Raw genomic sequence first — 16,914 nt, 5'->3', positions numbered from 1 at the left:
ACCATCTCCCTTTTTTCCACCATTTTTATCCGCCCCAAGCTCACCCTCTTCTTCCCTCATTCTCTTAGACCTCTTCTCCCTCTCTTTTTTTCCCTCCATCCCTTCTCCATTTTCCAAGTAGATGTCTCCTTGTGATAATACTGCCGCTCCATCCCGCACACCCATCTTGTACTTGCTTTCTCTAGGGACTCCATTTTCCCCTTCCAGAGTTCTGCTCATGTCCCGGATAACGTGCCTCTCCCTGAGTCCATATCAACCGGATGTTCCGGTTTTCAAGGGAAATGGAAAGAGAGCCTGTGCCATGACTTCCGCTTTTGGACGTTAACAAGGCGATACTCCGCCTTCACATTTACTGGATTGGTTAAACAGTGCAGAAGGAAACAATTCCCCCCCCCCCCCCCCCTCCCCCGTCAAGACCAGTATGTAGGAGATTTAGTTTCAGGTGTTTATTTTACGCCTGCTATGTTAGGTTATTGTGCATATACTGTAACTGCATTTCTCTTGTCAAAGTATTTTATTGGATAAACTAGTATAACATGAAGATATTTACTACCGTTGAGCGTGTTATCGGTCAGCAGGTCAAGCAACAACACAAGGAGAGAAACATCTGTCAAAAGTCTCGCTCTTTTGGTGCTTTCAAGACAACTGGGAACTCGAAAATAACCTATGTCAAATCATGACATCGGACATTGGGAAAGTGGATGCTCAGACAGATGCCCAAGTTTCCGACTTGGAAGCCCCGAAAACAAATATCCCTGTCTGAGCTCGTTTTTTTTCCCGAGTACATAGTTGTCTTGAACGCAATGAAGTCGGAGATGTCCGATTCCGCGTTTTTTTTAACGCGCCAATATGTCTGGTCTCTGAAGTGCAGTCAGCTGGTGAATCCACTCCAAGTCGCGAGGAGACTTGACTTTCGACCGCGGCAAAAACAAAAAATATTTGCACCTCTGAATTCTGGATGGGCTACTAAATGATTTGCGCTGTGCAACAAAGTCCAACCGTGACTATTGATGTGAGTTATTTGGTCAACTCGGGAATAACAAGGGGAGGTTTCGCGTGTTGGACCGAGTGGTAAGAGTTGCACTATTTTCCTTTAACACGTTTGCTTTCCATTTCCCCATTTGTATTACATTGTTTGACATTTGCACACGCGTTTACAAAGTAAGTTGTAGTTACCTTGTCAAAACTAATGTATGTATTAACAAGATGGTCAAGCCGCGAGTTGCATATTGATTTTGCAGCGTGGTCGTACGGCTCAATTAGTGATATTGACTATATGGATATTAGCCTACTTGGCAAGGCGCTCAACACTGACATTACAGCCCAAAGCAACATTATCAAATTGCTCTGTTTTTGTTTTCGATGCTTACAGAAAATGACAATAGAGCACATCAAATTCACTGAAAACAGCTGTGGGTCACTCACCATTCAGCCGTTTCCACGCATGTCAAAAAATGTAACCAGAGTTTTTATTTCAATGTTGACCTGTGCGACCGTGAAAGGTTTGTGTGCGCCGACTCATGTATGTAAATTCAGCAACAACAAAAAAAACGTCCCCACTGTCAACTGTTTATTTTCAGCAAACTTAACGTAAATATTTGTATGAACATAAGATTCAACAACTGAGACACAAACTGAACAAGTTCCACAGACATGTGACGAACAGAAATGTAGTAATGTGTCCCTGAATAAAGGGGGGGTCAAAACCAAAAGTAACAATCAGTATCTGGTGTGGCCACCAGCTGCATTAAGTACCCCACTCTTCCACCAAGGCACCTGCAAGTTCCCGGACATTTCTGAGGGGAATGGCCCTCACCCTCCGATCCAACAGGTCCCAGACGTGCTCAATGGGATTGAGATCCGGGCTCTTCCCTGAACATGGCAGAACACTGACATTCCTGCCTTACAACAGGCCTACAAGCCCCCAGTCCAGCCTCTCCCAGCCTGTTGTGGACAGTCTGAGCACTGATGGAGGGATTGTGCGTTCCTGGTGTAACTCGGGCAGTTGTTGTTGCCATCCTGTACCTGCCCCGCAGGTGTGATGTTCGGATGTATCGACCCTGTGCAGGTGTTGTTACACGTGGTCTGCCACTGCGAGGACGATCAGCTGTCCATCCTGTCTCCCTGTAGCGCTGTCTTAGGCGTCTCACAGTATGGACATTGCAATCTATTTCCCCGGCCACATCTGCAGTCCTCATGCCACTTTGCAGCATGCCTAAGGCACTTTCACGCAGATGAGCAGGGACCCTGGGCATCTTTCTTTTGGTGTTTTTCAGTCAGTAGAAAGGCCTCTTTAGTGTCCCTAAGTTGTCATAACTGTGACCTTAATTGCCTACCGTCTGTAAGCTGTTAGTGTCTTAACGACCGTTCCACAGGTGCATGTTCATTAATTGTTTATGGTTCATTGAACAAGCGTGGGAAACAGTTTTTAAACCCTTTACAATGAAGATCTGTGAAGTTATTTGGATTTTTATAAATTATCTTTGAAAGACAGTATTCTTTAAAAAGGGACATTACTTTTTTGCTGAATTTGTATATCTATGTGGTTATTTTTAGCATGTATATCTTGGTGGGGCAAACTCCCCCAAAATGTTTTAGATGCGTGCCAGCAAAGACACACAACACTAAACAATACATTAATTGCACCATAACGATGACCAGCTGTGCCAACAATCTGTTAGGGCCTTCATAAAGCTGTCTCATCAGCAAAGAACAATCTTTCAAGCACAATGGATTGAATCCTTACCACCGCTACACCTGTATATCAGCAGAGCCTTGTCTGGCAGCGAAACAATTAATTCAGTATTGTTACTGCCTTTTAAAAACAACATGGCTGACTTGCTTAAACAAATGTGGTTCTACTGACAATTGAGGGAATGATGAGCGGATAAGAGGCATTCTGACATTTCAATTAAGACATTAATGAGCGAGCGACGATGGACGTAGCCAATATAACTATGTGTTAGAGCACTTTTGAAATGTAGACAGAATTCAGAACATGGGCTGCTCTTGCAGAATTTTCCCTGTCCACCAAGTCAGAACTGTAGGATAAATAAAGGGGGCATATAAGCAGAAAATGAAACCTCTTACAATAACAAGGATTAAAGAGGATTTGAAAGTAGATTGTCGACTTGATTCATGATGACTGCTAGCTAAGACTTTGAAAGTAAGACGTTGACATGATCAACGTCTTACGTCTTGTTGTTGCTGAATTTACATACATGAGTCGGCGCACACAAACCTTTCACGGTCGCACAGGTCAACATTGAAATAAAAACTCTGGTTACATTATATTTTATATTTATTTATATATCAGTCCAATCAAAGCTACTGTACATATAACTTGATTTGATTCCAGTTTATCTGTGGCCAATGACTTTGAGCCTTCTTGGAAGGACACTTGTAATATAACTCTATGGCGGGACCCAAAGGCTTGACATTTTGGATGTCTACCCTTGCTAAGGACATCAACTTCCAGATGACGTAGTTTCCCCATGAGGGACAGAACATTTAGCCACTCATGGCATAATGCTCCTATTTTTGTTCTGGCTCGCCCCACCACCACAGAATGCACTGAGCTAGGCAGAAACACCTGCATGTTAGAGACCATGTGTATGTGGCTTTATTTAACTCCATGATATATATATATATTTTTTTTTACATCGTTTGCAAACTGATATGTGACACGTATTAATGCCCAAACAACATGCAAAACAGGCAAGCCCCCCTAAAAATTACATATATATATATAATTTATTTTTGCAACAAATGTGGGGCTCTGCCCCACCTGCCCTGAATGACAGGTTGCCACTGTAAAACACTGCTCAAAAAAATAAAGGGAACACTAAAATAACACATCCTAGATCTGAATGAATGAAATATTCTTATTAAATACTTTTTTCTTTACATAGTTGAATGTGCTGACAACAAAATCACACATTATCAATGAAAATCAAATTTATCAACCCATGGAGGTCTGGATTTGGAGTCGCACTCAAAATTAAAGTGGAAAACCACACTACAGGTGGATCCAACTTTGATGTAATGTCCTTAAAACAAGTCAAAATGAGGCTCAGTAGTGTGTGTGGCCTCCACGTGCCTGTATGACCTCCTTACAACGCCTGGACATGCTCCTGATGAGATGGCGGATGATCTCCTGAGAGATCTCCTCCCAGACCTGGACTAAAGCATCCGCCAACTCCTGGACAGTCTGTGGTGCAACGTGGCGTTGGTGGAGAGAGCGAGACATGATGTCCCAGATGTGCTCAATTGGATTCAGGTCTCTGGAACGGGCGGCCCAGTCCATAGCATCAATGCCGTCCTCTTGCAGGAACTGCTGACACACTCCAGCCACATGAGGTCTAGCATTGTCTTGCATTAGGAGGAACCCAGGGCCAACTGCACCAGCATATTGTCTCACAAGGGGTCTGAGGATCTCATCTCGGTACTTAATGGCAGTCAGGCTACCTCTGGCGAGCACATGCGGCCCCCAAAGAAATGCCACCCCACACCATGACTGACCCACCACCAAACCGGTCATGATGTTGCAGGCAGCAGAATGTTCTCCACGGTGTCTTCAGACTGTCACGTCTGTCACATGCTCAGTGTGAACCTGCTTTCACCTGTGAAGAGCACAGGGCGCCACTGGAAAATTTGCCAAATGTCCTGCACAGTGTTGGGCTGTAAGCACAACCCCCACCTGTGGATGCCGGGCCCTCATACCACCCTCATGGAGTATGTTTCTGACCGTTTGAGCAGACACATGCAAATTTGTGGCCTGCTGGAGGTCATTTTGCAGGGCTCTGGCAGAGCTCCTCCAGCTCCTCCTTGCACAAAGGTGGAGGTAGCGGTCCTGTTGCTGGGTTGTTGCCCTCCTATGGCCTCCTCCACGTGTCCTGGAGTACTGGCCTGTCTCCTGGTAGCGCCTCCATGCTCTGGACACTACGCTGACAGACACAGCAAACCTTTTTGCCACAGCTCGCATTGATGTGCCATCCTGGATGAGCTGCACTACCAGAGCCACTTGTGTGGGTTGTAGACTCCGTCTCATGCTACCACTAGAGTGAAAGCACCGCCAGCCTTCAAAAGTGACCAAAACATCAGCCAGGAAGCATAGGAACTGAGAAGTGGTCTGTGGTCACCACCTGCAGAACCACTCCTTTTATTGGGGGTGTCTTGCTAATTGCCTATAATTTCCACCTGTTGTCTATTCCATTTGCACAACAGCATGTGAAATTTATTGTCAATCGGTGTTGCTTCCTAAGTGGACAGTTTGATTTCACAGAAGTTTGATTTCACAGTAGTGTGATTGACTTGGAGTTACATTGTGTTGTTTAAGTGTTCCCTTTATTTCTTTGAGCAGTGTATATACATACATGCGTGCACACACACACACTGTAACGGCGTTCTTCGTTTGTCGAAAGAGAGTCGGACCGAAATGCAGCGTGGTGGTTACTCATGTCTTTAATGAAGAAAAACGGAACGATACATGAAATAACTAATAAATACAAAAACAACAAACGGAACGTAAAACCTATTACAGCCTGTCTGGTGAACACTACACAGAGACAGGAACAATCACCCACGAAATACAAAGTGAAACCCAGGCTACCTAAATACGGTTCCCAATCAGAGACAACGAGAATCATCTGACTCTGATTGAGAACCGCCTCAGGCAGCCAGCCTATGCTACACCCCTACTCAGCCGCAATCCCAATACCTACAAAACCCCCAATATGAAACACAACATTAAACCCATGTCACACCCTGGCCTGACCAAATATAACGAAAACACAAAACACTATGACCAAGGTGTGACACACACTGCCTTCAGAAAGTATTCACACCCCTTTCCTTTTTCCACATTTTGCTACGTTAAAGCCGTATTCTATTTATTTTATTTATTAAATCATTTTTTCCCTCAATCTAGACACAATACCCCATAATGAAAGAAAAAAACAGGTTTAAGTTTTTTTTGCAAAAAAAAAAAAAAAAAAAACTGAATATATTTACATATGTATTCAGACCCTTTACTTTGTTGAAGCACCTTTGGCAGCATTAAGTCTTGGATATGACACAACAAACTTGGCACACCTGTATTTGGGGAGTTTCAGAGATGTTCGATCGGGTTCAAGTCCAGGCTCTAGCTGGGCCACTCGAGGACATTCACAGACTTGTCCTGTTGGAAGGTGAACCTTCAACCCAGTCTGAGGTCCTGAGTGCTCTGGAGCAGGTTTTCATCAAGATCTCTCTGTACTTTGCTTTGTTCATCTTTGCCTCGATCCTGACTAGTCTCCCAGTCCTTGCTGCTAAAAAACACACCCACAGCATGATGCTGCCACGACCATGCTTCACCGTAGGGATGGTGCCAGGTTTCCTCCAGGTGTTACGCTTTGCATTCAGGCCAAAGAGTTCATTCTTGATTTCATCAAAGGTGCCTTTTGGCAAACTCCAAGCAGGCTGTCGTGCCTTTTACTGAGGAGTGGCTTCCGGCTGGCCCCTCTACCATAAAGGCCTGATTGGTGGAATGCTGCAGAGATGGTTGTCCTTCTGGAAGGATCTCCCATCTCCACAGAGGAACACTGGAGCTCTGTCAGATTGACCATCGGGTTCTTGGTCACCTCCCTGACCAAGGCCCTTCTCCCCTGATTACTCAGTTTGGCCGGGTGGCCACCTCTAGGAAGAGTCTTGCTGGTTCCAAACTTCTTCCATTTAAGAATGATGGAGGCCACTGTGTTCTTGTGAACCGTCAATGCTGCAGACATTTTTGGTATCCTTCCCCAGATCTCTGCCTTGACACAATCCTGTCTCAGGAGCTCTGCGGACAATTCCTTCGACCTCAGGGGTTGGTTTTTGCTCTGACACGCACTGTCAACTGTGGGACCTTATATATAGACAGGTGTGTGCCTTTCCAAATCATGTCCAATCAATTGAATTTACCACAGGTGGACTCCAATCAAGTTGTAGAAACATCTCGAGACTGATTAATGGAAATAGGATGCACCTGAGTTCAATTTCGAGTCTCTTAGCAAAGGGTCTGAACCTATGTAAATAAGGTATTTCTGTTTTTATTTTTTATAAATTAGCAAATATTTCTAAGCCTGTTGTCATTATGGGGTATTGTGTTTAGATTGCTGAGGACTTATATTTATTTAATCCATTTTAGAATAAGGCTGTAATGTAACAAAATGTTGAAAAAGTTGATGGATAGAGAGGAAAAAACATGATTTCACCTTGGCTTGGGTACATTTTGAAAGCCAGCGTGTCAGTTTCAATTGCATGGTTTGGTTCCCATTTTTGTACACGAGCATCCTGAACAGAAGCCCTTGGAGGGGGAACACATGGAGGCAGTTACGAGAGGTGGTTGTTCTCAGGGTGTGTCTAGTTGGCTTTACAAACCGTGCCAATGAACGGATGTATGATCTAAAAATAAAGTTGACTTATGAGTTATCCTACTTTCCTGCCAAGTTAGAAAAGTTTTTTTTTTTAATTTAAATTACAGACCTGTGTCATGGGACAGTGATCTTGATTTGACTTTGGAGCATATTTTTAACATGCTGGGTAATGGAGAACCTGTTCATTTGTTATGAAGTCCTGCTTCAGGAATAACTGTAAGTGTGGGTAACATCCCTCTCTTATTCTTAGAGCATTTTATGTCCCAGTCAATGTGGGGGTGACTTATTTTAACAGGACCACTGTTTTTAAAAGCACTCCCATTTGTTACTTCCCCAGAGGGGGACTGTGTTTGTTAAACACGTACTGCTAGAGCACACACCCACATAGACCATACAGGGACATTCCATTTTGTTCTGCATGTTCCCTACAGCACCTCTCCTCACGTCATCACCGGCATGGCATTCCAGAGGCAGGAGTCACGAGCAGAATGAACTGACCCTACCCCTCTCTGTTGGACCTGCATAGCTGAGAAGAATTAGACTGCTTTAACTCAATTCCATGTTGATTTGAGGGAAGATTAAGGTGGGGGCTGTCTGCTAGGGCTCTGTACCTATTCAGACTGTTATTGTGGGAATTGCTTAGACAGTTCATATGTTGGACTCTCATGGAGATGGAGACAAGACACCAGTGTGGGGTGTAGAGACAGAGCAGAAACACACACACACACACACACACACACAGTGTGGTTTCCGGGGGATGGGCTGGGTGAATCACAGGCTGGAAAGAGAATTAAAGACTACTGATGGAAAATTACATGTTGTGCAGAGTGATTATGTAGCTCCAACCGCGTGTGTGCGCAAGCGCAGCTACTAGCTTACACATTAGACAATGTATTCTGTAAATATTTGCCAAAATATTTGGGGAAATCTGTTCCTAAACATTCCTAAACATGCCATGTCTGTGTTTGCACAAATGTATATGACCTTGCATGAGGATAGTGTTTTTTTGGATCACACACTCAGTCTCTGGTTTGGTGCTCTATTTATTGTAAGCTGTTTGTTAAATAAGTCCTGGACGGTTTGACTTGTTTGGCTGCAGTAGTGGAGATGAGGTCAGGGACTTGTGACTTCTCCATGCATTCAGGCATTATATAACAGCTCTGATTGGAAGCAGATTATTGTAGAAGGTGAACATTACCAGATAACCAGTAGGTGGTGCTGATTGCTGCTGTGTCTGTCACACAGATGGACTACAGTCTCTTGGCACTGATGTTGGTTAGCCTACATAGCATGCTCAGGGTAGAAGTTACCCTTTGGCACGGATCTAGGATCAGCTTAACTAAATTCGTTGTGGGGTGAATCACAAAACTGACCATTTTACTGTCTAGCTTACTATTATTCACAGATATTAAAGCTAGACTGTCAGGGAGCATCGGAAATGTAAAAAACAATGGATAAAGGACATAATTTTTTTACACACATTTTGATGGTGAGGAAATGCAACCGATTTTCAACGCGGCCATTCAGACCTCATCGAAGACAAGACTGCGGCCCCTGTCGAAATTAGTTTGACACCCCTCATCTAGGGAAACGAACAACTTCATCCTACTTACTGTCTTGCACCCACACAAAGATCATGCTCTTTCTGTAACTAATGTAAATGTTACACAGTGGACCGTTAGTCTCATGTTCATTTCAACACAACTTTTAAATCGGATTAGATTCTGAACAAGAGAAGATGTGGAAACGACAGCAGAGCCTCAGTTCAGCTGTAGCTAATCTGGCCCAATTAAACTGTGTATGAAAGAGAGGTAGATGTTTATATTAGGAAATGGTCATGCAATGTTGCCCACAACGGATTACTGCCTAGCTTCATTTGCATATTAATGGCTAAAAGACGCATTAAGAAGATGACTAGGCTATTTTAAGTGTGAGCACAGTGGGTTAGCACATTACACCATATCGGGTGTCAAACATACTGCCTTGCGGATCCAATCCAGCTCGCGGGTGGTTTGACTAAAAAAAATATATATGCAGTACCAGTCAAAAGTTTGGACACCTACTCATTCAATGTTTTTTTTATTTACTTTACTATTTTCTACACTAGTATAATTAATAGTATAATCAAAACTATGCAATAACACAGACTCTGTAGTAACCCAAAAAAGTGTTAAACAAATCAAAATATATTTTATGTTTGAGATTCTTCAAACTAGCCACCCTTTGCCTTGATGACCGCTTTGCACACTCTTTGCATTCTCACGAACCAGCTTCATGAGGTACTCAGCTGGAATGCATTTCAATTAACAGGTGTGCCTTGTTAAAAGTTAATTTGTGGATTTTTTTTCCCCTTAATGCGTTTTGAGCCAATCAGTTGTGTTGTGACAAGGTAGGGGTGGTATACAGAAGATATACCTATTTGGTAAAAGACCAAGGCCATATTATGGCAAGAACAGCTCAAATAAGCAAAGAGAAACGACAGTCCATTACTTTAAGACATGAAGGTCAGTGATCCGAATCATTTCGAGAACTTTCAAAGTTTCTCAATGTGCAGTCGCAAAAAGCATCAAGCGCTTTGATGAAACTGGCTCTCATGAGGACCGCCACAGGAAAGGAAGACCCATAGTTACCTCTGCTGCAGAGGATAAGTTCATTAGTTACCAGCCTTAGAAATTGCAGCCCAAATAAAATCTTAATGGAGTTCCAAGTAACAGACACATTTCAACATCAACTCTTCAGAGGAGACCACATGAATCAGGCCTTCATGGTCAAATTGCTGCAAAGAAACCACTACAAAAGGACACCAATAATAATAAGAAGAGACTTGCTTGGGCCAAGAAACACAAACAATGGACATTAGACCAGTGTAAATCTGTCCTTTTTTGTTTTGATGAGTCAAAATTATGTTTGGTTCCAACCACTGTGTCTTTGTGAGATGCAGAGTAGATGAACATATCTCCTCATGTGTGGTTCCCACCGTGAAGCATGGAGGTAGGGGTGCTTTGGTGGTGACACTGATTTTTATTTAGAATTCAAGGCACACTTAACCAGCATGGCTACCACAGCATTCTGCAGCGATACGCCATCCCATCTGGTTTGGGTTTAGTGGGACTATGACCCAAAACACACCTCCAGGCTGTGTAAGGGCTATTTGACAAAGAAGGAGAGTTATGGATTGTTGCATTGGGTGACCTGGCCTCCACAATCAGCTGACTGCAACCCAATTGAGATGGTTTGGGATAAGTTGGACTGCAGAGTGAAGGAAAAGCAGCCAACAAGTGCTCAGCAAATGTGGGGAACTCCTTCAAGACTGTTGGAAAAGTATTCCAGGTGAAGCTGGTTGAGCAAATGCCAAGAGTGTGCAAAGCTGTCATCAAGGCAGGGTTTTATGTTAATTTTGTGTATAGAGCATACTTCGGACAATACAAAGTTCTTCAGATCTCCAAGGGAGGGGTGACAAAAACATGATTTTGGAGGTAGGGCATCACGCAGAATAGGGTTAGCCAGAATGCCCATAAATTGAACTTTTGACATTCATTTGACAAAAGCTATATCCCTTCTAGCCATGACTCGCAAGAACAGCCAACCTAGCATTTTTTTTAAATAAAAAAAAACATTTTTTACAAATCAATGCTTGGAGTCAAAGTATCGCTTTTATATCGACCAAAATAATATTGCGATATGAAACTATATACACCCCCATCACTACTCATGATACAATACTTCTCAAATTGTCACTCAAGTATTACAATTCTATATGTATTGCGACTCGATAGTGTGATTTTGGACATTACCACACTGTTTACGTTAGACTTATTCTACAATGGAATAAAAAAATTCATCAATCAACACACACTATCCCACAATGACAAAGCAAAAACTGTTTTTTAGAAATATTAGAACTTATGAAACCACATTTACATAAGTACTTTTTTCAGACTCTTTATTCAGTACTTTGTTGAAGCAACTTTGGCAGCGATTACAGCCTCTAGTCTTCTTGGGTATGACGCTACAAACTTGGCACACCTGTATTTGGGGAGTTTCTCGCATTCTTCTCTGCAGATTCTCTCAAGCTCTGTCAAGTTGGATGGAGAGTGTCGCTGCACAGCCATTTTCAGGTCTCTCCAGAGATGTTAGATCGGTTCAAGTCCGGACTCTGGCTGGGCCACTTAAGGACATTCAGAGACTTGTCCCGAAGCCACTCCTGCGTTGTATTGGCTGTGTCCTTAGGGCCGTTGTCCTGTTGGAAGGTGAACCTTTGCCCCAGTCTGAGATCTTGAACACTGGATGTTTTCATCAATGATCTGTCTGTACTTTGGTCAGTTCATCTTTCCCTCAATCTTGACTAGTCTCCCAGTCTCTCCTGCTGAAAAACGCCCCCACAGCATGATGCAGCAACCCATCTTTTACCGTAGGGATGGTGCCAGGTTTCTCCAGACATGACGCTTGGCATTCATGCCAAAGAGTTCAATCTTGGTTTCATCAGACCAGAGAATCTTGTTTCTCATGGTCTGAGAGTCTTTAGGTGCCTTTTGGCAATCTCCAAGCAGACGACCAGCTCTAGGAAGAGTCTTGGCGGTTCCAACATTTTTCCATTTTAGAATGACTGAGGCCACTGTGTTCTTGGACCTTCAATGCTGCAGAAATGTTTTGGTACCCCAGATCTGTGCCTCGACACAAGTCATCCCTACATGACTTGAACTTCCGGTGCCGACAGAGATGGCCGCCTCGCTTCGCGTTCCTAGAAAACTATGCAGTTTTTTGTTTTTTTTACATGTTATTTCTTACATTAGTACCCCAGGTCATCTTAGGTTTCATTACATACAGTCGAGAAGAACTACTGAACATAAGAGCAGCGTCAACTCACCATCAGTACGACCAAGAATATGACTTTCGCGAAGCGGATCCTGTGTTCTGCCTTTCACCCAGGACAACGGAATGGATCCCAGCCGGCGACCCAAAAAACGACTTCGTAAAAGGGGGAAACAGAGCGGTCTTTTGGTCAGACTCCGGAGACGGGCACATCGTGCACCACACCCTAGCATTCTCCTCGCCAATGTCCAGTCTCTTGATAACAAGGTTGATGAAATCCGAGCAAGGGTAGCATTCCAGAGGGACATCAGAGACTAACGTTCTTTGCTTCACGGAAACATGGCTCACTGGAGAGACTATCGGAATCGGTGCAGCCAGCTGGTATCTCCACGCATCGCGCAGACAGAAACAAACATCTTTCTGGTAAGCAGAGGGGCGGGGGCATATGCTTCATGGTTAACGTGACGTGGTGTGATCATAACAACATACAGATACTCAAGTCCTTCTGTTCACCTGATTTAGAATTCCTCACAATCAAATGTCGACCGCATTATCTACCAAGGGAATTCTCTTCGATTATAATCACAGCCGTATATATTCCCCCCCAAGCAGACACATCGATGGCTCTGAACGAACTTTATTTGACTCTTTGCAAACTGGAATCCATTTATCCGGAGGCTGCATTCATTGTAGCTGGGGATTTTAACAAGGCTAATCTGAAAACAAGACTCCCTAAATTTTATCAGCATATCGATTGCGCAACCAGGGCTGGAAAAACCTTGGATCACTGCTATTCTAACGCATATAAGGCCCTGCCCCGCCCTCCTTTCGGAAAAGCTGACCACGACTCCATTTTGTTGATCCCTGCCTACAGACAGAAACTAAAAAAAGAAGCTCCCACGCTGAGGTCTGTTCAACGCTGGTCCGACCAATCTGATTCCACACGCCAAGACTGCTTCCATCACGTGGACTGGGATATGTTTCGTATTGCGTCAGACGACAACATTGACGAATACGCTGATTCGTTGAGCGAGTTCATTAGAACGTGCGTTGAAGATGTTGTTCCCATAGCAACGATTAAAACATTCCCAAACCAGAAACCGTGGATTGATGGCAGCATTCGCGTGAAACTGAAAGCCCGAACCACTGCTTTTAATCAGGGCAAGGTGACCGGAAACATGACCGAATACAAGCAGTGTAACTATTCCTTCCGCAAGGCAATCAAACAAGCTAAGCGTCAGTGTAGAGACAAAGTAGAATCTCAATTCAACGGCTCAGACACAAGAGGCATGTGGCAGGGTCTACAGTCAATCACTGATTACAAAAAGAAAACCAGCCCAGTCACGGACCAGGATGTCTTGCTCCCAGGCAGACTAAATAACTTTTTTGCCCGCTTTGAGGACAATACAGTGCCACTGACACGGCCCGCAACTAAAACATGCGGACTCTCCTTCACTGCAGCCGACGCAAGGGTTGACACGTTTAAAATGTTTTCCTCACAAGGCTGCAGGCCCAGACGGCATCCCCAGCCGTGCCCTCAGAGCATGCGCAGACCAGCTGGCTGGTGTGTTTACGGACATATTCAATCAATCCCTATCCCAGTCTGCTGTTCCCACATGCTTCAAGAGGGCCACCATTGTTCCTGTTCCCAAGAAAGCTAAGCTAACTGAGCTAAACGACTACCGCCCCGTAGCACTCACTTCCATCATCATGAAGTGCTTTGAGAGACTAGTCAAGGACCATATCATCTCCACCCTACCTGACACCCTAGACCCACTCCAATTTGCTTACCGCCCAAATAGGTCCACATACGATGCAACCACACTGCCCTAACCCATCTGGACAAGAGGAATACCTATGTGAGAATGCTGTTCATCGATTACAGCTCGGCATTTAACACCATAGTGCCCTCCAAGCTCGTCATCAAGCTCGAGACCCTGGGTCTCGACCCCGCCCTGTGCAACTGGGTACTGGACTTCCTGGCGGGCCCCCCCAGGTGGTGAGGGTAGGCAAAAACATTTCCACCCCGCTGATCCTCAACACTGGGGCCCCACAAGGGTGCGTTCTGAGCCCTCTCCTGTACTCCCTGTTCACCCATGACTGCGTGGCCACGCACGCCTCCAACTCAATCATCAAGTTTGCGGACGACACAACAGTGGTAGGCTTGATTAACAACAACGACGAGACGGCCTACAGGGAGGAGGTGAGGGCCCTCGGAGTGTGGTGTCAGGAAAATACACTCAACGTCAACAAAACTAAGGAGATGATTGTGGACTTCAGGAAACAGCAGAGGGAACACCCCCCTATCCACATTGATGGAACAGTAGTGGAGAGGGTAGTAAGTTTTAAGTTCCTCGGCGTACACATCACAGACAAACTGAATTGGTCCATCCACACAGACAGCATCGTGAAGAAGGTGCAGCAGCGCCTCTTCAACCTCAGGAGGCTGAAGAAATTTGGCTTGTCACCAAATCGAGAGCATCCTGTCGGGCTGTATAACCGCCTGGTACGGCAACTGCTCCGCCCACAACCGTAAGGCTCTCCAGAGGGTAGTGAGGTCTGCACAACTCCTCACCGGGGACAAACTACCTGCCCTCCAGGACACCTACACCACCCGATGTCACAGGAAGGCCATAATGATCATCAAGGACAACAACCACCCGAGCCACTGCCTGTTCACCCCGCTATCATCCAGAAGGCGAGGTCAGTACAGGTGCATCAAAGCTGGGACCGAGACTGTTAAACAGCCACCACTAACAATGAGTGGCTGCTGCCAACACACTGACTCAACTCCAGCCACTTTAATAATGGGAATTGATGGGAAATGATGTAAAATATATCACTAGCCACTTTAAACAATGCTACCTAATATACCCTACATTATTCATCTCAAATGTATATGTAGATACTGTACTCTATATCATCTACTGCATCTTTATGTAATACATGTATCACTTTAACTATGCCACTTTGTTTACATACTCATCTCATATGTATATACTGCACTCGATACCATCTACTGTATCTTGCCTATGCCGCTCTGTACCATCACTCACTCATATATCTTTATGTACATATTCTTTATCCCCTTACACTTGTCTATAAGGTAGTAGTTTTGGAATTGTTAGCTAGATTACTTGTTGGTTATTACTGCATTGTTGGAACTAGAAGCACAAGCATTTCGCTACACTCGCATTAACATCTGCTAACCATGTGTATGTGACAAATAAAATTTGATTTGAGCTCTACGACAATTTCTGCAACCTCAAGGCTGGGTTTTTGCTCTGACATGCACTGTCAACTGTGTGACCTTACATAGACAGGTGTGTGCCTTTCCAAATCATGTCCAGTCAATTGAATTTACCACAGGTGGACTCCAATCAAGTTGTAGAAGCATCTCAAGGATGATCAATGGAAATCGTATGCACCTGAGCTCAATTTTGAATGTCATAGCGAAGGGTCTGAATACTTACTTAAGTTATTTCAGTTTTTTAAATTTTATATACATTTCCAAACCTGTTTTCACTTTGTCATTACGGGGTATTGTGTGTAGATTGACAAACATTGTTTATTTAATATATTTGATATTTAAGGCTATAAAGAAACATGTGGAAAAAGTCAAGGGGTCTGAATACTTTCCGAATGCACTATGTCTGCTGCAGAACGACGAGCGAGCATGAAACAATTTATGATCAGTCATTGAAATAAGTACTAAACATGTTGGCTAACTTTTTAACCATTTAGAACCTGTCGTGGCCATCGACAGCATTTCTTTTCAAATTAATATATTTTCAAACAATATCTGTCAAATATCACAAAATGAACTTGCTTACAACCTGTTGTCGTATTTGCGTGCCTGTGGTCAACAACCATAAACTGGAAACAGGGTATGCTGTATCTGTTGTTTTGGTGTTACTGATTTGGACACGTCTTTGAAAGCGATGATGTTTAGTGAAATAGCGAAGTAAACCGCAGATATACATTACCAGTCAAAAGTTGACACACCACCTCATTTTACTCTTTTCTATGTTGTAGAATACTAGTGAAGACATCACAACTATGAAATACCACACATGGAATCATGTAGTAACCAAAAAATCTAAATATATTTAGATTCTTCAAACTAGCCACCCTTTGCCTTGATGACAGTTTTGCACACTCAACCAGCTTCAACTGGAATGCTTTTCCAACAGTCTTGAAGGAGTTCCCACATGCTGAGCACTTGTTGGCTGCTTTTCCTTGACACTGCAGTCCAACTCATCCCAAACCATCTGAAATGGGTTGAGGTTGGGTGATTGTGGAGGCCAGGTCATCTGATGAGGCACTCTATCACTCTCCTTGGTCAAATAGCCCTTACACAGCCTGGATGTGTGTTAGGTCACTGTCCTGTTGAAAAACAAATGATAGTCCCACTAAGTGCAAACCCAATGGGATGGCGTATCACTTCAGAATGCTGTGGTAGCCATGCTGGTTAAGTGTGCCTTTTTAAAATTCTATATACGGATGATCTCTGCATGTGTGCTTCCCCCCGTAGCGTACAGGCTGCTGACTGAACACTCTGCCAGTCTTTTTCTCTCGCTCTCTAATTCCTTCTCACCCCTGACTCAGACTAAGGATTGATGGGCGTTTGAAATAATGTCACTATTAGAATATTATCATGTAATGTTTTCGGATATCAGTTTTTTTTTAGCACTGTTTCTAACCTGAG

At 43.9% G+C, this 16,914-nt stretch overlaps 1 protein-coding gene across 1 annotated transcript in view; it reads left to right on the top strand.

Moving 5' to 3' along the window:
* Positions 1 to 457: 457 nt before the first annotated feature.
* LOC124035919 (kinesin-like protein KIFC3) overlaps positions 458 to 16,914 on the top strand; it is a 72,330-nt gene continuing 55,873 nt past the window's right edge. Inside the window, exon 1 of the mRNA XM_046349817.1 lies at positions 458 to 1,071. The gene's annotated coding sequence lies outside the window, so the exon portion shown is untranslated. The remainder of the gene's footprint in view (positions 1,072 to 16,914) is intronic.

This window comes from Oncorhynchus gorbuscha, linkage group LG05 (genome assembly GCF_021184085.1).
Source record: "Oncorhynchus gorbuscha isolate QuinsamMale2020 ecotype Even-year linkage group LG05, OgorEven_v1.0, whole genome shotgun sequence".
Lineage (NCBI taxonomy): Eukaryota > Metazoa > Chordata > Actinopteri > Salmoniformes > Salmonidae > Oncorhynchus > Oncorhynchus gorbuscha.
This window is presented reverse-complemented; position numbering and strand designations above follow the sequence as displayed.